Here is a 24,574-nt window from a genome sequence, read left to right on the forward strand (position 1 = left end):
CATAGAACAGATAATATGACATGACCCAACCATAATATTAAAAAAAATTGAATGTCAACAGTTTCAACTACTCAATTAAAAGGAAATAAGTGACAATGTAGATTAAAGACCATAATTCAACTATATGCTGCTTATAAGAAATTTATTTTACAGGTAAATATAGGTTAAAAATGAAAGTATGGAAGAATATATCCTATGCAAATGAAAACCTTAAATAGGGAGAGTAGCAATTCTCATATCTTTTTATAATGTACTTTTATTGGTGCATTATAGTCTCACATCATAATGTAAATTATGTTGACAGTGACATACATGGACATGACAGTTGGTAGTCCCTCCTGCCTCACCATTTTTTCCTTTTTCAATAGAAAGTACTGAAATTGACATTGATATATTCACATATGTACACAAGTCAATGGTAGTACTTCCATTAATTAACCTTAGTCTTCTCCCTTTACTCCCCTAGACCACCTCCCCATCCCACTGGGGTTTCTCCCCCATTGTCTGGACTCCCTCTGGTATCTCAATTACTCTCTAGTTTGCAAATATTAAAGAAAACATATGACCCTTCACTTTCTGAGACTGGCTAATCTTACTTAACATTAATGTTCTTCAGGTTCTTCCATTTTCTTGCTAATTATGTAAGTTTGTTCTGCTTAATTGCTGAGTATAATCTCATTTTGTGTGTTTTCCATAATTTGCAATCCATTCATCCATTGATGAACACCTAGGTTGGTTTCATATTTCAGCTATTGTGAATTGTGCTTCTATGAACATGGGTATGCATATATTACTGTAGTTCGCTGATTTCCACCCCCTTAGAAAGATACCCAGGAGTGGTATAGCTGGATAATATGGTGGATTTATTCTCAGCTTTCTAAGATATCTCCACACTGAACTCTTGAACTCGACAGAAGTTGAACTAGTTTGTAATCCCACAACAGTGTAGAAGAGTTCCTATGTTCTTACATCCTTACCAACACTCATTGTTATTTGACCTCTTTATGATTGCCATTCTGATTGTGATCAGATGGAATCTCAGTGTAGTTCTGATTTGCATATTCCTGATTACTAATGTTGAACATTTTTTCTTGTATCTATTGACCATTTGTATCTCTTGTTGTGTGAAGTATCTATTCAATTCCTCTGCCCATTTTTTATTTTTTTGCAATGTCTTTTAAGTTCTTTAAATATTCTAGCTATAAGTACTCTTTCAGAAGGATAGTTGGAAAAAAGCCTTTCATTCTATAGGCTTTTTCTTTAAACTCTTTTTTTTTTTTTTTTTTGCGGGTTTGGGGATGGAACCTAGAGGCATTTGACCCCCGAGCTACTCCCCCTGCCCAACTTTTTATTCTTTATTTTGAAACCGGGTCTCACTGAGTTGCAGAGGGCCTCCCTAAGTAGCTGAGGCTGTCCTCGAACCGCGAACCTCCGGTCTCAGCCTCCCAAATGCTAGGACTACAAGCGTGCGCCACCACGCCCGGCTTTTCTTTAAACTCTTGATGATTTTCATTGATGTGCAAAACTTTTCAGATTGATGTTTTTCCACTTATTAATTAAGACTTGTTTTAATTTCTTGAGCTTTGGAAGTCTTGTTGAGGAAGTGACTGCTTGTGCCTGTGTGTTGGAGTACTGAACTGATGCCCTTCTCTAGTAGCTTCACAGTCTCTGGTTTAACTTCCAGGTCTTTGATCTATCTCAAATTGACTCTTGTACAGGGTGAGAGGTAAGGATTTATTTCCTTTTTTTCTCCAACTGTATAACCAGTTTTCCCAACACTATTTGTTGAAAAAGCTGTCTTTTCTCCAACATATGTGTCAATTGCAAATTGAGTATAATGTGTTTATTTGTTTCTGTATCTTCTATTTTGTTTCATTGTTCAGTGTGACTGCTTTTGTGCCAGTACTATGCTGCTGTTATTAATATAGGTCTGTAGCATATTTTGAAGTCAAGAAATTGTGATGCCTCCTGCATGATTCTTATTGCTGAGAAGTAATTCTCATATCTGACAAAGCGGACTTTAAGGTGAAACTTATCATAAGAGATAAAGTGGGTTATTTTTTGCTGGTAAAAGGAGCATTCCAACTAGAAGATACAATGATAGTAAACATGTATGTCTCAAATATGGGCTCACCTACTTTTATAAAACAAACTCTTCATGACATTAAGACTTAGATAGATTCCAACACAATAATATTGGAGGACTTGACCACACCTATCACAACACTAGATTGATCTTCCAGAGGAAAGACCAGTAAAGACTCTACATTGGTAAAGAAAATTATAAACCAAATGGATTTAATAGATATATACAAAAAATTCTTTCTATCAACAACTGAATACAGTTTCTTCTCAGTAGCTCATAGAAGATTCTCCAAAATAGACCATATTCCTGGCCACAAAACAAGTACAAGAAAAAAATTTAAAATTGTAATACAATTGCTTGCATTTTTTCAGAGCACAATGGAATGAAATTAGAAATAAACAACACAAAGATCTAAAGTAATTATATAAATACATGGAGATTAAATGATACTCTTTTGAAAGAGGGATGAATTAAAGAGGAAAACAAGAGTAGAAATAAAAATAATTTCAAGAATTAAATAAAAACAAAGATGCAACATACCAAAATATGTGGGATTTTAGAAGGAGATTTTAAGAAAAAAATTATAGCATTGAGTACCCACATAAGAAAAGCAGAAAGAGCCGGGCGTGGTGGCGCACACTTGTAATCTCTGTACTTGGGAGGCGGAGACAGGAGGATTGCACAGGTTCGAAGCCAGCCTTGCTGGCTTAAGAGACCCTGTTTCCAAATAGAAATCTGGAGGATCATCAGAAACTAGTTTGAAAACTTATACTCCAACAAAGTAAAAGACAGAAAAAAACGGACAAATTTCCAGACACATATAACCTACCTATATTGAATCAAGAAGATATAGAAAACACAAACCAAGTCAGGCATGGTGGCGCATGCTTGTAATCCTAGTACTTGGGAGGCTGAGACAGGAGGATTCAAGTTTGTGGACAGCTTTAGCTACTTAGTGAAGCCCTCTACCACTTAGTGAGACCCTGTTTTAAAGTAAAGAATAAAAAATTGGGCAGGGGGTATAACTCAGAGGTACAATGCCCCTGGGCTTAGTCCCCAGCACCATGCACACCCAAAAAGAAAACAAACCAATGAATAGCAAGCAAAAAAAAAAAACAGAAACAGCAATAAAAACCTTCCAATAAAGAAAAGTATAGGCCCAGATAGAGCCCAGATAAATTTTACAAAACCTTATAAAAGAACTAATCCAAATCAGTCCTTCACAAGTTATTCTGTGAAATAAAAATATGGAATTTTTCAAACTTCTCCTATGAAGCCAATACCATCTTAATATCAAGACCTAATAAAGATACGACAAGAAAAGAAAATTACTGATCAATATAACTGATAAACATAGATGCAAAAATTCTAAGCAAAATACTAGCAGTAAGTATTCACAATGATATCAAGAAAATTTTATACCATGACCAAGGTGTAAATGCAAGAATGGTTCAATATATGCAAATCAAAACATGTAATTAACCACATAGGATAAAGGACAAAGTACATGATCATCTCAATAAATGTTGCAAAACATTTGACAAAATCTAATATCCATTCCTATTAAAAATACTAAAGAAAATGGGAATAGAATAAAATTATTTATTTATTATTTATTTATTTATTTATTTTGGTGGTACTGGGGTTCCTGGAAGCCCTTCTACCTCCGGGCTACACTCCCAGACCTATTTTTACATTTTTATTTGGAAACAGGGTCTCCTAAGCCAGTGCGCACAGCTGGCCTCGAACCTGAGTGATCCTCCTGTCTCTGCCTCCCAAGCACGGGGATTACAAGCGTGCTCCACCATGCCTGGCTAAAAGAAATTTGTTTCAACATCATAAAAGCAATATACAACAAATAAAAAGCCAACATCATATCCAATAGAGAAAAACTCCAAGAATTTTTAAAATTCAGGAACACGGCAATGATTCTCTTTATTACCACGTCTTTACAATATACTACTTGAAACTCTAGCCAGAGTTATAAGGCATGAGAAGGAATTCAAAGGAAATACAAATAGACAAGGTAGAACTAATGTTATCACTGAAGATGACATGATCCTATACTTAGAAGACCCCAAAAACCTTAAACAAAAGACTTTTAGGACTGATTAACAAATTAAGCAAAGTAACAGGATAAAAAATATCAATCTACAAAAATCAGTAGCTTTTCTCTATGTCAACCATGAATCCAGTGAAAACGATATCCATAAAATAGTGCTATTGTGGCTAGATATAGAATGGCCCCTTGAGGAGCATATGAATTAATGTTTGGAGCTGATGTAATTGAGTCACAGGGGGTGTAATCCCAGAAGTGGATAAATTCATTGTACTAGGCCTGTAGGTTTTGGCTGGAGGAGGTGCTTTCTGTGGGTGCAGCCTTGGAGATTATATATGGATCCTTCTCTACTGCTCTCTCTTGCTTCTGGCCTCTGTAATATGAGCACAGACCATGTGCTCTTCCTCTCTTTGCTTCCTGTCACAATGCCCTGAGACCTGGAGTCTCTGGCCTCATATAGACTGAGCCCAAAACCAAAATAAAATAAATCTTCTGTCCTTTAAGTTATGGGGTCAGGCATTTATATTATGGCTGCAAGAATGCCAATGACACAGTCCATTCACAATAACCTCAAAAACAATAAAATAACTGTGATTAAATCTAACCAAGGAGGTAAAAGAACTCTACAGTGAAAATGATAAAACAATAAGATTAAATTGAGGAAGATCTTAGAAGATAGAAAGATCCCCTATGCTCTTAGATAGGCAGAATAAATATTATCAAAGTTGCCATTCTTCCCAAACTGATCTATAGATTCAATACAAAATCTACCAAAATATTAGTATTATTCTTCAGTAGGGCTAGAAAAATCCATCCTAAAATTTATATGGAAAAACAAAAGATCCAGAATATTCAAAGCAATTCTCAGAATAAGAACTATGCAGGAGATATCACAATACTTGGCCTCATATTATGCTTCAGAGCTGTAATAATAAAAAACATCATGATATTAGCACCAAAAAAAGACACATAGACTAATAGGATAAAATAGAAATGCCAAACCTATAAATGGGAGAAAAGACAGCCTTTTCACCATTCCTACCAACAGTGTATGTGTAAGTGTTTTCATTTCCCCAGATCCTCACCAGCATTTATTGTTATTTGTATTCTTGATGACTGCCATTCTTATTAGAGGTAAATGGAAACTTAGTGTAGTTTTCATTTGCATCTCCCTGATTGATAATGATGTTGAACACTATTTCATATATTTATTGGCTGTTTGTATTTCTTCTTTTGTTAAGTGTCTATTAAGTTAAATTACACCCCTTTCTTGACTGGGTTATTTGTTTTTATTTATTTGTTTGTTTAGTGATTTTTTTCACTTTTTAAATTTAGAGCCAGGCGTGGTGGCACACGCTTGTAATCTCCACACTTGGGAGGCAGAGATAGGAGGATCGCGCAGGTTCGAAGCCAGCCGTGCTGGCTTAAGAGACCCTGTTTCCAAATAAAAAACTATAAAAATAGGTCTGGGAGTTTAACCCAGAGGTAGAAGGGTTTCCAGGAACCCCAGTACCACCAAAAAAAAAAAAATTATTGGTGCATTGTAGTCATACATCTTAGTTGAGTACAAGATGGTAGAAACATACATGCACATGCACACATCACCCAATTCTTTTTCATTTCTAGTACTATAAAGAAATAAAGAGTAAAAGCTCTGTAGAACCTAGACTTCTCTGAATAAAGCCTGCATAAAAAATGGTTCAGAAGTAGAATACACCTGAGTTCCATCCGCAGTACTGAAAAAAAAAATAGTTTGGGAACCAGATGAATATTTTATATAATTTTAAATCCCAATTAATTAAAAATTAAAAAAGGTTTCCTGAAAATCAAAGTTAAAATGAAACCGATGAAACGAAATGTGTGTTTAGTTGGTTTTGTAAGTTGCAGAAAAAAATGTACTTTAGGTGAGCGTAGCATATTTCCTAAGTGGTTTCTATTATTCTAAGAGCAACAAAAAATTGGAAGCATAATTTTTAGTGTCATATTATTAGTAATAATACTGGTATTGTTATTCTGAATCTCTTTCTCTTTATCTCTCATAGGTATTAGAAAAAAGGAGTGAAACAATTATGTTAATCCCATTAGAATATTGTTAGCATAAGAAAATAGATACTACTACAAAATTAAAACATAAATTTGAATTGAAAATGTGAATGAATTTGTGATGTGTTTTCTCTTAGGGAAGGAGAGATATTTTTTTATCTCTTCATTGTAAAGATATAGAAACAACGACCAATCCGGTGGTGCTGAGAATCCCGACCACCAGACTATGATTTCTAAATATCATTTCTCACCAAAAGGAACTAGGGATCCTTGGAGAGATAGAAAGAACTGTAGAATATCTTATCATTTAAGAAAACTCTCAAAGATGACTGGCATCAGGACAAAATAATTTAAAAGCCAACTTGAGGCTTCTCCTGGCCAAAGATGTGGCAAATTCCAATGGTTAGGCAGCGCCAATATGAATATTAGCAGCAATGGGTTGAAATACATCAAATCTGTTAAAATTCATTAGTTCATAGCTAGCCTTACAAAATCTAACACCAGTGGGGTTACCTTTCGGATGCTGCATAATACACTCAGAATAATAAAAACTGGTAAATAAAATCCGAAAAAGAAAAAAATTCCAGCATTTAACTTTTCTGTAAGAATTGTAGCTCAGGGTAACAACATAGCTGGTAAAATAAAATTACATGTTATTTAACTACAGTTAATAAAGGAAGAATGAGAATTTTTCAACCCCTGAAAAACATGTATTTAAGAAATAATTTTTGATGACTATCAACAACACAAGAAAAAAGATAACTGGCAATCATATGCTTTTAAACATAAATCGACCCAGTTTTTAGCTCTACATACCCGTTTACAGGAAATATAGGGAATAAAAAAACATGCTAAAAACACAATGAAGTACAGTCAGAAAAAAATTTCAGATAAAATCTCAAGCACAAATGGGAAAAAATAGGGAAAGAAATTCAGAAATGTAAAGTTGAATAAACCAACTATAATCAAGGTAATATGTAAATAAAACTTTCCCTGTATTTTCAAACTGACTGGATATTTGATAATACTTAAGGTTATTCTAATTTTGTGGATTGTGATTTTTTGGCAATTTTGTGTGGAATATTTGTTGATGAAGTAGTATAATACCTGTGAGTTCTGTGTGCCACAATACTTGATCTTGGTGGTGGTGGGAAGGAAAGGGTTTGGGTAACAGCGACAACAAGAGAAGTCATAAAGACAGTGGGAGCTGGGCAGTATTCAACTGGAGCTCACTGTATAGGGTGTGTGTGTGTGTGTGTGTGTGTGTGTGTGTGTGTGTGTGTGTTGAAATGTTCCATAGTTTTTAAAAATAAGTGTGATATATGCTATGAGCTCTGTTTCTCACACATCTATTGAGTACATATATTTTGTCTGGAACTGTAGTTAGCCAGGGGATAGTCTCCTGTCTTAAAGGGATTCATTTAAGTTTGAGAGGTGAGCCTACGGTGGAGAAGTGTGGGTGTGCTGAGAGTGTGGGTGCTGCTGCTGTATGCTGTTGGACTCCTGCTTCCTAGGGTGCCTGACACAAACAAAAGCTTCTCTAGAGTCTGTTGGCAGACTTGGCAGAGCCATGGAATGAAGGAATGAGAATTCTACCTTTTGAGGCCAGGATACCTACTAATAAAACAGGACTGCTCGCTAAGGGTGCTCCTGACCAGGCAAAAATATGTGCCTGTGCCACATCAGGTAGTGTTTGGGGCAAAGACCATGTGCTCACTGGAACAGCTGCCATCTTTGGGTAAAGTCTTTTACTTTATCTCAGACCTCCCTTGGCCTCTCAGTGCCTGATGCTCTAGGGTTAGGGTTAGACAAGTAAAGCAAAAGTTGGTAATGTGATGTAATCTCTTCAAGGGTGCCAGGATAATTCTAGTTCAGGGAAGTAGCTCTGAAACAGAAAGGTTGGGGAGAGAGACATGGTGGAATGTGCCTAATGTGCCTGTAATTCTAGTGCTTGGGGGGCTGAGACCAGAGGGTCTCAGGTTGGAGGCCAGTGCGTGGTAATTTAGAAAGATATTCTTCCAAAATAAAAAAAGTCAAATAGGGCTGGAGGCATATCTTTGAGGTAGAATATCCCCGAGTCCAATTCCCAGTACCACAAAAATAAGAAATAAAAGAAGAAAAGGAAATGAAACACAAGGTGGGAATGGGGATATAGCTCTGTGGCCAAATGCTTGCCCAACATGCCAGGGTTCATGGGTTTGGTCTCCAGCTCTCTAGAATGGTAAAGAAACACTGTCTTTACTACATCAGGAATCTGGAGAGTTATACCATGTACTCTGAGGGTCACTGGAGTCTAATTAAGGTCTTGTTAGCTCTTTGTTCCCCCCCTTTTTGGTATTGGGGGTTGAACTCAAGAACATCCTACCACCAAGCTATACACCCAGCCCTTTTTATTTTTATTTTTTTTTTGAAACAGGGTCTTGCTAAGTTACCGAGGCTGTCCTCAACTCTTTGATTTCCCCATCTTAGCCTTCCAAGTACTGGGATTACAGGCATGTACCACCGAGATCAGGATAGTTCTTTGTCTTACTGCATGTCCATAGCTTCATGCTGTGTGTTTGGGTTAAGCCAAAGGTCTCCCCTTAGAATCTTGCTCTCTTCCTCCACTAGATATGATTTTCAGGAAAAATTCACAACTTACCTCAATCAAAAAGAAAAATTCATGCAACGTAAAATGATAGGCAGCTAAGAAGCAAGTGGCAAGATAGCCCTAGCCTCTGCATTGTGATGAGGTCCATGAGATCCCTGGTAGGTTTCTAGAGAAGGTGGTGTTGTGGGCAGCAACATGTTCAGCACTACCTTATGCAGTATCTGTTTGTTCCAGCCTGGTTTCACCACGGGCATTGTTTTGTGGCTTAGGAAGTATAAGGTGACCATCTTCTCCATTTCCTTTTGCTGAGAGTCAAGTGTTCATCAGTGATCATAAAAAGCTATGTGTTAATGTTTGCTCCTTGGTTTTCAAGGACATTCTTTTTCTTTAAACTTCCCATGTTTTTACTAGAGTCCCTTATGGAAAAAAAGAAAATAAAATACCCTTACAACAAGTGAGTTTTTGTAGAAGTCCATTGCATTCCTTTGCCCAGTGTATTGAGCAAAGGCTCTGTGGTCTCTGCATGGTGCTCTTTTTACACAAGCCTATATTCCCCTGATGAGAGAGCGCCTGTAGGGCCCTCCAGCTTTGGGACTTACCTTTGCCCACCACGAGCTTGGGCAGACAGCAGACCGGCTCTTAGTCATAAAGAGAAGAGGTTTAAAAGATACATCAAAGAAATGAAATACCAGTAGAATAGTGAAAGGGGATTTGGGGAGGTTATAGAGTAGGAAGGGAGGGGACTTGATGAAGTCAGTCCAAATGTATACTTGTGAAGCTATTAATACTAATTTCAATATTATGAATGGGAAGGGGGAGGGGAAATGCATGGGGCATGTATACAGGTGTGTTTCTAGCACACTAAACCTCAATATGATGTCTGGTTACAATGCATCAATAGATGTATATTTAAAAATAAAAGAAGTTTATTTTAGCTCATGGGCTGGAGACTGAAAGTCTAAGAGCATGGTACCAGCGAGGGCCTCGTGCTGCTTTAATTCATAGCAGAAAGCATGTGGGTAAGGGTGAAAGAGATAAAGGGCCTGGAATTCCATGATAGCTAACCAATCGCTACAGGAGAGGCATAATTCTGTTCATGAGGGAAACATCCTTGTAACCCAAACACCACTAGGCCCTTCCTCTGAACACCGTGGCTTTGGGTACAAAGCTTGAACATCAGTGTGGGCAGAGCTGACCCATATTCAAACCATGGGAACAGGAAAGTGGTGATTGCAACACTGGAAGACTTTGTTCTGTGTCCTGGCATGGTCCAGCCCTTGTGGATGCTGGATGCTGAAGAGGCTTCCACAGCTCCAGCTGTGGACAGGCCAAGAAAGGGAATACCTTTGACAAAGTGGAAGCAACAGCGGGAGTTAGAATAAGTTAGATTCTTCCAAGAATCATCCAGAGGTGTGGGTGGAGAATAGAATTGTCCAGGGTATTTGTGTGCAGATCTGGGTTCTTCAACTACACATGCCGGTGCCCAATTTTACTTGATGCTGGAACCACGACAGAATGAAAACTGATATGCAAGCAGCCTGATATGAGTTGTTTCTCCTGCACATCTGCTTCCAAATTATTCTTTTAACTAACTTCATCCTTTAACACTAAAGTTGGCCTTGTCTATTATATTATAGAGGTGGGGCTTTATTTTACACAATAATGTGTAGCAAGTAGTATTGTTGAGGAAGCTGATCATCAGGAGCCATCTGGGGTTTCAAGCCTTTTTAAAAAATAATTCATAATTCTCTGGGATAGTGAAAACTTACTGGACATTGTGAAAGTGGAGTCCCTTTCCTGAGTCTCTAATGAGTCAAGTTCCATTTTTTTTTCATGCTCATGCCTTTACACAGACAAAAGGGAGAGTTCCTGAGGACTTTATATGATAAATTGTTTTTTTCTACATGCAAATAGCTGTTAGTTTTCTGGCTTCTTACTTCTTACCACCATGTTTATTGTCAAAGGTATCCTAGGTTTTTATTAACCATTTTAATTTTCCCTAAGGTCTCACAGCTGTTTTTTATGGAAAGACAAAAAAACTAAAAAGAAAAAAGAAAACACGTGTATTGAACATTTTCTCTGTAAGTCTCGTATAGACGACATTGGGTTATTCAGAATACAGAAAAGCATGTGTGTACATATGTGTGCAAAGTGGACCTATTTTATGCTTAAGGAAGAACCTGAGATATAAGGTTTTTATATAGGATTTCAACACTTTTATGTATTCCTTTAAAAGCTATACAGTTTGATCATCTGTGTGTATGTGATACTGAATGCATCCAAACTCCTCTGACTGAAAGCTCCATAGTGTAGCTGTCTTAATTTGCTTTTATAATAGAGAGACACAGGAACCTCTGTGATATCAAATTCTAGAATTTTTAAAAATTTTAGAATATGTTTGAATTCTGCCTTTTAATATATGCAGTTAGGAAACAATATGAAAAATCCACTTAATCATGATGAGATTAAAGGATTTTTAAAAGCTGAGTTGCGGCCACATTTACATTCCCTGATAATTTCTTAATTTTCTTTTAAATCACCTTTCATCTTCATAAAATGAACTGTAAAAATCCTTCTGAATTCCATAATGTGCCAAGAAAAATGGAGAAAAATTAAGGCGGCCCCTACCTTTTCATCATTCTGTTCATAAAGTGCTTTAACTGCATGCCAGGAAAAAAATGGAGGCTTTGGTGTCTGAGGTATTCTGTGCCATAAACTCCCATAATAGAAACAGATGGTGAAACTGCCTTGGAAGTGCAGAAACTAGTGTACACGCAGCTCACCCTAACATATGAAGAGATTCAGGGCTGACACATGAAGGAATGTATTTGGCACAGTGCCAGCCGAACACTCTCATTCAGCCGAGTGCTTGAGCTTGAAGCGGGAGACCCACAATTTCAGGATCTGGAACACCAGGAGTTCCAGGATTTAGAACTCGGTTGAAGCTTTCTAAGCTGCTTCTGTTCCACCGTGGAGGACAGCATTCTCAGTGTTTCAGGTGACTACGAGTGCCAGTCGAGAGGCCATTCTGGCTGTTAAAAATGGTTCATAAAAACAATAGTGGAGAATTGCCAGCTTTGCTGGTGCTTCCTTTAACTAAGTTAGGATTTGCTTTTTACCTAGAGCTGTCACCAGTGGCTTCTGAAAGACGGGAAATTTTCAATACAAAGAGACATCTGTGAAGATGGTCTTCCACAGGATAGGAGGGACCCCGGGGGCCAGTCCCACTTGTGACCTGGTCAACTGGATGATTGTGCATGTGAAGGAAACTCTCTTGAGTATTATGTTTTCTCAAGTGAAGTTTAATACAATTTCCATGTCTTACCCCAATGGCATTAATATAAAAATTATTCTGTATACATAGGGCAAGCTAAATTCTGCTGTATTAGGGCAAGCTAAATTCTACTGCAAACAGACCTCAAAATGTAATGACACAATAGAAGTTTATTTTTATTGTATAGAGAAGTCTAAGGTATGCAGGTGGGGAACCTCACCTCCATGTTTCCATGTGGGGACCAGGCTCTTTAATCTTGTTATTTCACCATCCAACCAGTTCTTATCATCTCCTGCATCTACCTGGCAAGAAAGGAGAACATAGAGAAGACCCACTGCTGTCCTCAAAGCTCTGACCCAAATTGACATTGCCCTTTGACTCATACCCCAATTTTCAAAAGAACATAGGTCCCATGTGCCCAAGATGGTTAGAAAGTTTCAGTAGTCACCTGTGGTGTGACACATAGATGTTGGATTCTATGGTCTTCCCAATAGAGTTCCACATGTATTCAGGCCTTTCTAATATGGATGCTCTCTCTTGTCCAAGAAAAATGGTACCCTCTGTTACTCCAACCTACAGAGAATCATGGTTCTTGATGATCTGCCAAGTCCAGAGATGCTCAGTAGTGCTCTATTTTCTTCAAACCAAGTCACTCAAATTCTAATCAGAAGTAAGAAGGAAGACCAACCCTCCCTGGACAGGGCTCACCTGGCTTCCTAGGAGGGCTTGAGGACCAGACCCATGGAACTCTCAACATTTATTCTTTCTCAGCTTCCATATCATGTACATAGGAACCAAACCTTCCCTTCCTGGCCTCTTGACCACCATGAACATTACTTAATTAGAGACCCTGTTGAAAGATGAGGGGAGTCTCAAGCTCTTTCAAGCCAATCTGTTTAGGCTCAATCTGAACTGTAATCTTCCATGTAAGAATTCTCCTTCCAGACAATGGCTTTGTTTTGCAAATACAACTGATGTGTGAGCAATAGAAAAATAATTTCACCCCAGATGAAGCCTTTGGGTAGGTATAACTTACTTCCTGCTATTAGTGCTTTGTAGTCCAGGGAGGAGGCAGGTAGGCAATTCTAGTCTCTGCAAGGCCTGATCCTAAGGCATCTGGGTGGATTTGGGAGAATGGATGACTTGAACAACTGTGATGTTGCTCTGAGATGCATCCAATACCATAATTGTATTGTGACCAGGGGATACTGTAAACCCGGGAGAGAGGGGTTGTAGGGACACAGGAGTTGATTCTTGTGGTCAGATGCTAGTTTGGAAAAAAATAAAAAAAAATTTGGAGGAATAAAGCTTAAATAGTTTGGGGGCTTTTAATAAAAAATACAGAATTATACATGCAAAATTAGTAGCATTCCTCTCAAATCTGTGCCTGGGTATGGCAAAGAGCTCCCCAAATACTTGCGTTTCACTAGAATTATGCTTCATTTTGGGAATGAGTAAGCTGGGTGTCTCTGTGGTACACCCCTGCCAGTTAATATGACTGGTAATATGAAGTAGGAGAGGATGTCTCAGGATAAAAAGCCTTTTCTGAACAACTGATATAGGAAAGAATGCTCTTTCCCCAAAGGAATTTTTTCTGTTCAGTGACAGGCCTAAAAGGCTGACTGTATAGATGCTTGACCACAGCTGACTTAGCACTCCTATCCCTTTCAAATGAAAGATGAATGTAGTTGGTATTCCAACCAACTTTCTTTGACAGACCACTCTGGTCACCCCTTGCCAAGCTTTCTATTCACTGGTATTTATAACTGGCCTCCAACTGGGCTCATGGTTTCCATCAAACCATAGATTCTCAAGGGTAAGTTCAATATGCTCTTCCTGGGAGGGTTCTCGCACACCAGCCCACTGCCTGTCCCTGGAATGATGTGTGGGAATGGCCTGTGCTCATTGAATGTTTTGGAGAAGGCTGGTGGAACTTACGGAGACAGGCATAGATGGAGATCTTTCATAAATTCTTATTTAGTGGAAAGATCAGACCCTGCCCCAAAGTTTCTCCTGTGTTCAGATAATATTCTTGGCAAGTCTTTCATTCTGATGGATTGCAACCCCATGAGCAGGCGGTGTGTTTGACTATTCATTGTTAACACCTTGGGGTCTGGTAGAAGTTTGAGCATCTAGAAAGAACTGAGCAGGGTGTGGTAGCCTGACCTGCTGATACTTCACTGGCATTGGAAAGGTGGTAGAGAGTGTGTTCCAGGAGACAGTGGGCTGCTTTGGGAATACAGGAGGCTGATATGGTTGTCATTAGAAGCTGTATCCTTAGAAGACCATTGTGTGCCCCAGGCATTTCTGTGCATAGCTAGGACTCCCCTAAACTCTTCTTGTCTTCCATCCCCTAGAGTCTTATTCAGGCCCAATGAGGCTCAGCCAACCTCTTGGGAAGCTCTGTTTTCCCCACTTAGTAGGATCAAGAGTGGATGCTGAAAGGAAGAGTAGATTCAGAGCACTGGGGGTTCTCAGAATCCACTGAGATGTTTCCTAACTGGTTCTCTGGGCCCATCAACAGATGGGCTCCCTGAGGGCCCTGTTCTATGTCTGGGGGAAGAAAACACCCCGGAATGGTTGAATTCCAGTGAGAATGTTGCCGGCGTTGATTTGCGGTTTGACAGTCAAAAATAATCCAAGCATTGCTTTGCATGTGATTTATACAAGTGTCTTAATTGGCATCTTGATTATATGATTGCGTGAAGTGCTGTTTTCAAGAAGGTGTATCTCTAAATAGAAAAAAGAAGAAATATACAGCTGTGAAGTGGATGCGAGGCTCGCAATAATCTGTACTTTTCCCTGGTTTTTTTTTTTTTTTTTTTCATCACCACCACATTTTCCGGTTTCTGCCCCTCCACCGGACCTTTAGTGGGAAACATTTCCCCAAATTACATAAATCTTTCCTGCAGACGTGGCGCTTGGTCTGCAGTTTCTCCCTGGGATCTGCTGCTTTTTTCTCTGCTGTACCAACTCAGAGATGTGGTTACTCCTAGCCTGATTACAGCTAATTATTCTAGAAGTGCATTTTAAAGGCAAGTTATCTTAACTTTATGGCTAATCTGATGGAGAAGATCTAAGGAAAACCTGAAAATCATTAAAACGTTCCAGAACATTATATTTTATGCAGTCCAGAATGTGACACATGGGGTCTTTAATAATTCACTGCTTGTTAACATTAAACAACTGTTAACATGCTCAAATAATTAGTTATGCTTGCTTGACATGTTTGCATCTTTAATAATTGATGCATTTATCTTAATTACTAACAGTATTATGGTCGTAATATGCATCTTTTTTCTATCTTAAAATTTTAACAAAAACTGACTTTTTGCCAAAAATGATTATGCTCTAAGTTTTAATTACTCATTGTAATTAAATTTCAAGCTGCAGTATTTTACTAAAATATCTTTTACAAAAATATTTAATGGAAACGAGGTGATTTGTTGTTTATGCAGCCAAGTTAGTAAATATTTCATAAGTTTGATATTACCCTTTCAGAGTGGATATAAAATAACATTGCTTTCAAGATATGAGTCAATTTAAAAGTCTTCCATAGCTGAGAAATTTTCTACCATTTATACCCAAAATGTCACCCCCACTGTAGAAGCCTGGCACTACTCCTTATGTGAAAAAGAAAAGTTTCTTTAACCAGTCAGGCAAGTGTGAATCTCAACCTCTGTTCCAAGAGGTGGTCTTGATGGGAATTCAAATGAAGAGCAATGTCTACACTTCTCTCTATCTCCTGAACTCTCACCCTGTTTGATTAGGCACTGAAGATGGCATTGAAATGCCCTTTTTTTATTAAAGTAATCCTATTTGAGGAAGCAGACACATGTTCCATTGTCTGAGCTTTGTCAAGGTGCCCACATACAACTGAAAGGTGTGGACTCAGAAATATCCAATTATGTACAGAACACTGGCCCCAAGAAGGGCCTGGAAGATAAGGAGAAGCAGCCACTTCTTTTTTTTTTTTTTTTTGGTGGTACTAGAGGTGGAACCCAGAGACTTTCTACCTCTTGGCTATACTCCCAGACCTATTTTATATTTTATTTAGAAACAGGGTCTCACTAAGTTGCTAAGAGCCTCACTAAGTAGCTGAGGCTGTTTTTGAACCTGTGCGATCCTCCTGTCTCAGCCTCCCAAGTGCGGGGATTACAAGCGTGTGCCACCACACCTGGCTCTAGCAACCACTTCTTTTATCTGCAAGGCTTGCAGAACTCCTGGTCAAGGTCATATCTAGTGACTGAGGTAGAAAAGAACTAAGATATTCAGATGGCATATCCAGAGCGATATCTGGCGCACCTGAGACCTTCCCTCAACCTGTAGGGGTATTGAGGTTCCTTCCCTGGGCAAATGTTATAATTATAGTTACCTGTTTCCATGGAAGACAAAACTGTAGCCAAGATCTTCACGTTGCTTTATTTCCTAGGTTTCTTTCTGAAATCTCCTTTCCTTGAGCTCTGTTTTCCATGCCCCATGGCTCACCAAGGCTGGAAACATCAAGAAGTACAAGCACTTGGGATTTGGGAGAAGACCTAACATGTTTTACTAGTTGATTAGTCACTGCTGTAAATCATTAGAGGTTTTCAGGATGCAAATCAAGCAATTATGAGGCTCTTTGGAAATGACGAGCAGGCCTAGAGTAGATCTGAGTGCCAGCAGAAAGAAGCCTAGCCAGCTGAGGACCCAGATCTCCCACACTACTTCCTGTCTTGAATACATGAAACTCTTTTCTCTGTCAATGAAATTGCCTGAATTCTTGGAGATCTAAGAAAGAGGATATCCAGTAGAGAGGGAGATGTCTCCTCTTCACCATCTACTTTAGTAGCATTGGATCCATTAAGATGCATTTAGTTTTAAGTAACAGAAATCTTGTTTTGCACTGGCTTTAAAACAGAAGAGCTCATTTCTTCACTGGCTGTCTAAAACTGCACAGAATGGATGGATCAAGATGGTTCCACTCACAGTACAATAATCTCATCAAGAACATCTCCCCAGTCCACCACCCTCAGAATCTGCTTTATCATAAGCCCAAGCTCCTTGGGGGTTCACAGTGGCTCCAGCTGTCCAGCTATCACATTTAGAGGAAGAAAGTAAATCAGGCATCTCTCTTCATGACTTCTTAGGAGCCCCAGCAGATTTCAACCCATGTCTCATTGCCAGTTGTGGTCATCAGCTTGAACCAGTCACTGGCAAATGGAATGAAATGACTGGACTTGGCTTACACTTTCCATATCAAGGTGAATTTAACACTGGAGAGTCAACCATTGGATCCAGTACACTCTTCCATATCAGCCTCTCTTATTCAGCAGTCATTTGCTGGGCATGTTCTCTATGCTTAGTAGAGTGCAAGACATCCCAAGGTACATAAAATGAGTAGATATAGATTCTGCTCTAAGAAAGCTTTAGATAATGGGGAAATTGAAACGTGTTCAAAGAAAAAGAAAGAATAACAAGAAGTAATGAAATTAAAATCAACTGAAATTGTTAAAAAAAATAACAGCTAACAAATGCCTGGCTCAGCACAGTTCACCAGAAAATTTCTAAACACATTCTATGTACTTAATTTATTTAAGATGTTATGTAAGAAATAAAAGAACATAAAAGTGCATTCTTCCGGTTAAAGAGCTTGGTTAAAAGACCTCAGTTATACATTTGAGGGACAGTCTCTGTGTTTTACTTCAGGCAGTGGTGCAGATGGCCGTTGGATATTTTAAAGGAGTATTTATGAAGAGAATTTTCAAAACCTCTCCTGGACCTTTGAATAGCTAAGAGAGTGGCCATTAAGATGTGAATGTCAGTTGAGAAAGCTTTTTTCACTCTAAGTAACAGAGAACCAGATTAACCATGTCTTAAACATCAAAGCCATTTATTGTTAGGATGTTTCTAGACTATCAGTCAGCTTAGCAATGTAATCAAGGTTTCATAATTTTCCCAACTTTCCATCCTCTCACTTTTAGTTTGTTTGGTTCTCATGTGAATATTTTGATTCATGATGGTCATTGCAGCTCTAGGCATCAAGTCTGTGTTTAAAGCAGGAAGGAGGAAGTTCCTCTGCTGGCACTTCACATATTACCTAACCTTATTATCAAGAAGAAAAATAGTATCTTTCTTAGATGTCTACCATCAAACCTCCTTTATAGTTATGGCTTAGAACTGGGAATCTTAGGTACCCATATGCAAGACAGGTTAAAAAAAAAAAATATATATATATATATATATATTCTCTCTTATATTTCAGACAACACCATCTTGGGAATGGATATTGGTATTGGCTCATTGTGTGGCATGGTTGTGTGTGTATATGTGTGTGTGTGTATCCGTTCACACATGACCATGTGTTTTATTTAACCTGTAGGACAATGGGAAAATCAAATTAAAACAAATCAAACCAATGTAGAGATGAGAGAACCCTCTTTTTCTGTCTCTTGTTGAGATATTTGAGTCTAAGAAATGAACTGACAATAGATCAATCAGCAGGATAGAAGACATGCAAATTAATTATATACATGAGGACATTATAGGAAAGTGAGGATCCAATAGTTCAATGCGGTCTAGAAACTCAAATATCTATTTATGTGGTAATGAAAGGGGGAGGTAAGAATAGAATGATTTTTAGGGGAGATGGATGGGCCTGAAAAAGAGACAGTGACTGGGCAAAAAGTTAATTTGTGTTGTAGGCATGGTGCCAATGCTAGTCTCCTTTCCTGTGATTTAATCTTCTGGAGAATCTGATGTTAGGTAAGTAGGACAATGACAGAAAAAGTCAGAAGGGAAAGAGGAGTGAGTGATCAGGATAGGCAGTGGGGAGAGGTCAGTGAGACTTTATTCTCTTAGAGCTCAAAGCGCTCAGCATATCAAAGTATCATACTTTAGGATATATATCTCTGAGCCCAGTGCCAACAAGTGCCCTTGTCTCCAAGTGCTGAAGAGATCTGTGCAAGGGTGAATTTAGTGTGTCTGATCCTATGCCTCCTTCTTATTCCCATCCCCCTCCTTGCTTTGGATAGGAATGAGCATGTGACACTAGAAATAAGGGAGGAATGGGCGGTTAAGGTGTGGGATGGCATTCTTCTACAACCTATGGTAGAGAAAGTGAAACCTTGTGCTGGAATGGGCTGCTACTGAGTTCACATAAGGAAAAACAACTCAACATCAAGCTGTCTGACTTTACCTTCACCAAGCTCCAACTCCCTATTTCAGCACTAAAACCCCTCCAACATTTGTTTTTTCCCAACTCAAGCACCACTACTTGGTAAGTGAAACCTGTCACCCCCATGCTCCCTCAAGCCCCTTGTGTACCTTCGTGCCTCCTGCTGCTGCACATTCTCTCAGTAGGTCCAGAGCATCCTTCTGCTTTCCCACCCGAGGTGAAGCAAAAGGCCAGCTTCTGTTTGAGACGCTGGCCTCCTGGAGTTAGGAGCTCAGCAGAGACACAGTGGCCAGGTGTATGGGCTTCTTTTCCCTTGAATATGCCCTGGTTTGGCCACATAGGTGACCTGTCTCCTTCATAAAATGCCTGTAAGAGTATGAAATGTAGCCCAGATGCATCGGGCAGACATCTCTTTGTCAAGATGGGGAGAGAAGAGAGGTGTGGGTCAGTGCATAGGTGCTGGCCAAAACTGCCGGTATTTGACTCATGGCCCTGTGGCTTCTCAGCTTTGTTCTCTTAAGCAAGTTATTGAACCTCTCTGTGTCTACATTTTCTCATGTAGATAAATGGAAATAACAATAGAACTTGGTTTATTATTTGGAAGATTAAATGAGTGAATAGCTGGCTTGCTGTTTTCATGGGTTCCACATCTGTGTATTTAAACAATTGAAGACTGAAAATATTACAAAAATTGTATCTGTTTGAACATGGACAAATTTTTTCTTGCCAATGCAGTATAACAACTACTAAGATAACATTTATATTATATTAAGTATTTCAAGTAATCTAGAGATGATTGGAAGTGTATGGGAGGACATGTGTAGATTATATGCAAATATTATGCTGGTTTATTGAAGGGACATGAGTACCTCTAGATTTTAGTGTTTGCAGTCTAAATGGGGTCAGAATCAGTATCTTGAAGATAACAAGGGATGACTGCATAGGAAAACCACTTAGACTGGTGAATAGTCAAGGACACACGTGCACACACACACACACACACACACACACACACACGGAAGAAATTTTCCTCAGCATTTTTGTCTTCCTAGTGGATTGCTTGAGCTCTCCTTGGAACACAGAACCAAAGATCTCCCTATCCAGACTTTTTATCCTACAATTTATCCAAAGGTTGTAAGAACCACTCCTGCTTTTCTGGGTCAGGGGTGATTTGGAAAGTCCCATGAGTTCCAACATCACCTCCACCTGCCTCACAATTTTGGTTCTGAGAAGGATACCTCACCAGCTGTTCTAGGCTTCCTTCCAAAGAAGGAGGAGAAAAGGCCTTTCTGGTGAGTCTCTGGGCAGAACCTTGCTGGTTTCCCCTGTTCCTGCCCTATTGTCTCAGACCTGCTTGGCCACATATCCCTGAAGCATAAACCAGAAGGGCTGGTCTAGAGAAGCCTTCCATGTCCCTGCTGAGCTGGCCTTATTTCTCCTCCCTTTTGATTCCTGAGCATTGCTCGCTGGGGACTGTGGTATCCTCTCAACCCCACTGGCAACCATGGATCACCCTGTTATCAATTCTTAGGTTGAAGGTGGTGGGATCTGTTTCCTCCTCTGTAAAGTGGGTGGATTGCATGTGATCAGTGATTTACAAAGACATTTTTAATCAGCTGAAATCTTTAAAAATAGATGGACTTAAGCCAGGCTTCCCTGGTTAATACAGGGCAGGAAAGGTTGAGAGGAGGGGAGTTTGGCTTCCTCAGCTTCTCCTCTAACTGCCTATGTAAAAATTAAACAACAAGCTCTCTAGATCCATATTCAAAATCTAGGATGTGCCTGCAGGACAATTTCGTAAGGAAGTGATTCTGAGGAAATGGTAGAGGAGTCGGAGAATGAGAACCAGGAAGAGGAGGAAGGCGAGCAAGGGAGAAATTTTAGGCACAAAGGGTAGTAGCTCCAAGCTGATCTCCCAGGGGACCTCTGGAGCGCTGGTTAGAACTCAGAATCTTTCAATTGTAGGCACAGGAACTTTTGTTTTCACATATGTTTGTCCTGGGTTAAGGGTGACATCCCCTCAACCTTGTGCATGAGAGGTGAGGTCATTCTTGAATTTCAAAAGGGACAAGGCAAGGCTAAAGTATTGACAGGGCAGTCCTCCCTGGAAGAGATGCTGGTGTTGACTTCTGGAAGAAAAGGCATCCTCTATAGGGCAAAGGGCACGGGAAGTGATAAACTGGTATACCCAGGAGATCAGGGATGAACAGTGGAATCATGCCTTCATGGAGACTGAGACTGAAGCTGAGGAGAGAGGACCCATAGGCAGGGAGAAGTCCTGGAACAAAGGGCACCCCAGCCTCCTTTGCTGTGGACCTAATCCCAGAGACTGCAGAGGTGGAGTGGGCAGAAGGCAGTGAGAAAAGGCAGCCGGTGGAGTGAGACGGATCCTGTGCCCCTGTAGAGCACTTTTCCATGGATGTTTTTCTTTCCGACTTTATAGTTAATTTATTTATCTGACCACTCGGGAAGGAAAGAAAAGTACCATTTTATGAGTCCAGGACAAAATAAAAAACAATAGCACATTTAGGTGCCTTAATTTTTCTGTTCCTAGAGATTTATTTCATTTTATTATATTTGACAGCAGTCAACAAACAACAAATAGGCTGCCGAGTGCAGCTCTTTCAGCACATAATGGTTTGTATTCTCTGTGCACAAGGCAGAGATTTTTGTTTTACTGCATACATCATTTGGAACTTGCCACATTGATCCTAAATAGTAACACATATAACTTCCTTCTCTCCTGGCATAAACCAGCAAAATGCATCAGATGCATGGTTGCTGAGTGTGGCCGAAAGTGAGGGCTGGCTCTATGGGAGAAGGCAACTGTGAGCTTAGTATGTATAGAGACTTGGGGAGAGTTTCAGCTTTGCGCAGCTGAGGTACGTGCATGTGATGAGGTGAGGGTGCTGTATGAGAGTTGAAGTGTGTGGCATGACTGTGGGATTGTGTGCTTGTGGGTGTTGTGGGCAGCCAAATGCACAGTGCAATGCACCATCCTAGCAGGCATGTAAGAAGGTGTAGTTGCAGGAGTCCTTGTTTTGGGGTGGGGAAAAAGTACTCTGAATCTGGAAAATACACAACAGTGTTTGAATAAGGGCTCTTTCTGTAAGAGAGTAGGCACTGGAGTGGACACCAGAATCAGAATTTAGGTGACCCTGTGCCTGAGGTTTATCAGCCTGGAAACCCCATGGAGGCCATATCATTATTCAGATTTTAATTCCTACTTATTCCATGCCTGCATCATCCTACATTGGGATTCTAGTCCCCACCTTAAAACTCCCTTGATTATCTCAGTGAGTCTCATGGGCTGGCACTTCTTCATCTCTTATAGCTGATGTTGCCTGTGCCCACATGGATGGTGTCTGATCTGCCCATTGAACCCACTAGAAGCTCAGGACCACTCTCTGCCCAGCTAACACTGGAGTAATCACCAGGCAGGTGATGGAATGGAACCTTTTTTTAATTACCTGTAACATAAGTAAGATTAGTCTGTAACTTCTGGAATGACTTTACTGAGGGCTTGGGTATATTGTCAGAAAATGAAGTCCTTGAATGGAAAGTTGGTATGGCTTCCCCCACAGCCCACAAGACCAGCCCCCATCAGGTGTCCTGAGAGCTTTCCATCTCCCTATCACCTACTGTGAGGTGCCAGGCTTATCCTCAGCAGTGTTAGAGCCATAAATATGGCTCTGTATCCTTGGGATCCAGATACAGCTTGCAAAGAGAAAGGACTTATTACATTGATCCCGAAACACAGGAATAAAAGACCATTCCTAGGCTAAGGCCAGCTTGCTCATTTCTGTTTCTTCTGCAGTGATGATTGACAGTCGGTCAATCATCCAGTTCCTTCATGGGGAAACTTCAACCTCCATTTAAAAGCCTGCGCCAGATCAATCCTGAGCACTGAGTTTCTTTCCTTGGGTGAACCCCCAGTTTCCACATTCCTGACAACAGTGAATTCTACTTTCCCCGGGCACTTTTGAAGAGTGAATACTTTACACTCACACCCTGCAGGGCCATTCAGATGTGCTTACCTGGAAGAAAACAGTCTTCGTCTCCAAAGGCTTTTCAAATTTTATTCTTTTGAGAGAGAAACCTTCTGGAACTATTGAGAGAGGAGTTTTCATAACGTTTGTCTTCCCTATTGAAGTTAAAATAAACTTTGTATGTCTCATCCTAGGAATCAAATGATAGTTGGTTTTATTTATTCAAGAATTCTATTTTCAAATAACATTGAGCAGCCACAGGATGTCCGGCACTGTGCCTGACCCTTAGAGCTAGAAATATGAGTCGGGAAGAGTCCCAACCCACAGGGAGCTCATAGGATCAAGAAGACCACAGACCTATCTTCAAAGAGCCACCATGGTGACTTGCCATGAAAAGTGTCACAACTGAGATCTGAGGAAGTGACAAGAAGAGGGTAGCAGAAATGAGGCTCCAGACAGAGCTGGGGAGGCAGCTCTGCTTGCCATCATTCTCCTTTGCCACCCTCTATATGAGGGAAAGGAAGTGTGGCATGGGCTAAGAAGCTCAAGCTCATGAGAATCCATGAGTGTAGTTGGGAGTAAGAAGGATTCCTTTTTTATGGGGAGGGTCAGTGATTGAGCCGAGGGGGCATTCTACCTCCAAGCTACACCCATTTTAGTTTTATTTTGAAACAGGGTCTTTTTAAGTTGCGGAAGCTGGTTTCAAACCTGTCTCAGCCTCCCAAGTATTGGAATTATAGATATACATGTACCACCATGCCTAGCTAGGAATGAAAAGGATTTTGAACACTTTTCCACATTGTTATTTTAAAATTAACACAAGCCGGGCGTGGTGGTGCATGCTTGTAATCACATCATTCGGGAGGATGAGACTGGAGGACTGCGGTTCTCAGACAGCCTCAGCTACTTAGTGAGGCCCTCTGCAACTTAGTGAGACTCTGCTTCAAAATAAAGAATAAAAAATAGGACAAGGGGTGTGGATCAGAGGTCAAATGCCCCTGGGTTCCATCCCCAGACCCGCAAAAAAAAAAAAAAAAAAAAAAAAAAAAAAACACATAAAAATGGTCCAGAACCTGGATACCAAAGTTCCTTATGCTTTGCATTTATCACAAGTAGATAGCTGTGGAAGGCTACAAAGCCACTCAGCCACCTTCATTTTCTACAGAGACCAACACCATAGGGACGCAGAGGAACCACCAGGATCTCCATGCAGCTCTGGGATTGGCTCAGAGTTCTGTATCCCAGGTTAGAAGACACATAGCCCTTTTGAGGATGTCCAAGACTCTAGATGGCTTTCTTTGTGCCGCATGTGACCTTAAAACTTCTGGATGTTGACCCAGCATGTACAGAAGCATGAAGCCCAAGGAAAGGTCTGTT

Source organism: Muscardinus avellanarius (assembly GCF_963383645.1).
Source record: "Muscardinus avellanarius genome assembly, chromosome: 10".
Lineage (NCBI taxonomy): Eukaryota > Metazoa > Chordata > Mammalia > Rodentia > Gliridae > Muscardinus > Muscardinus avellanarius.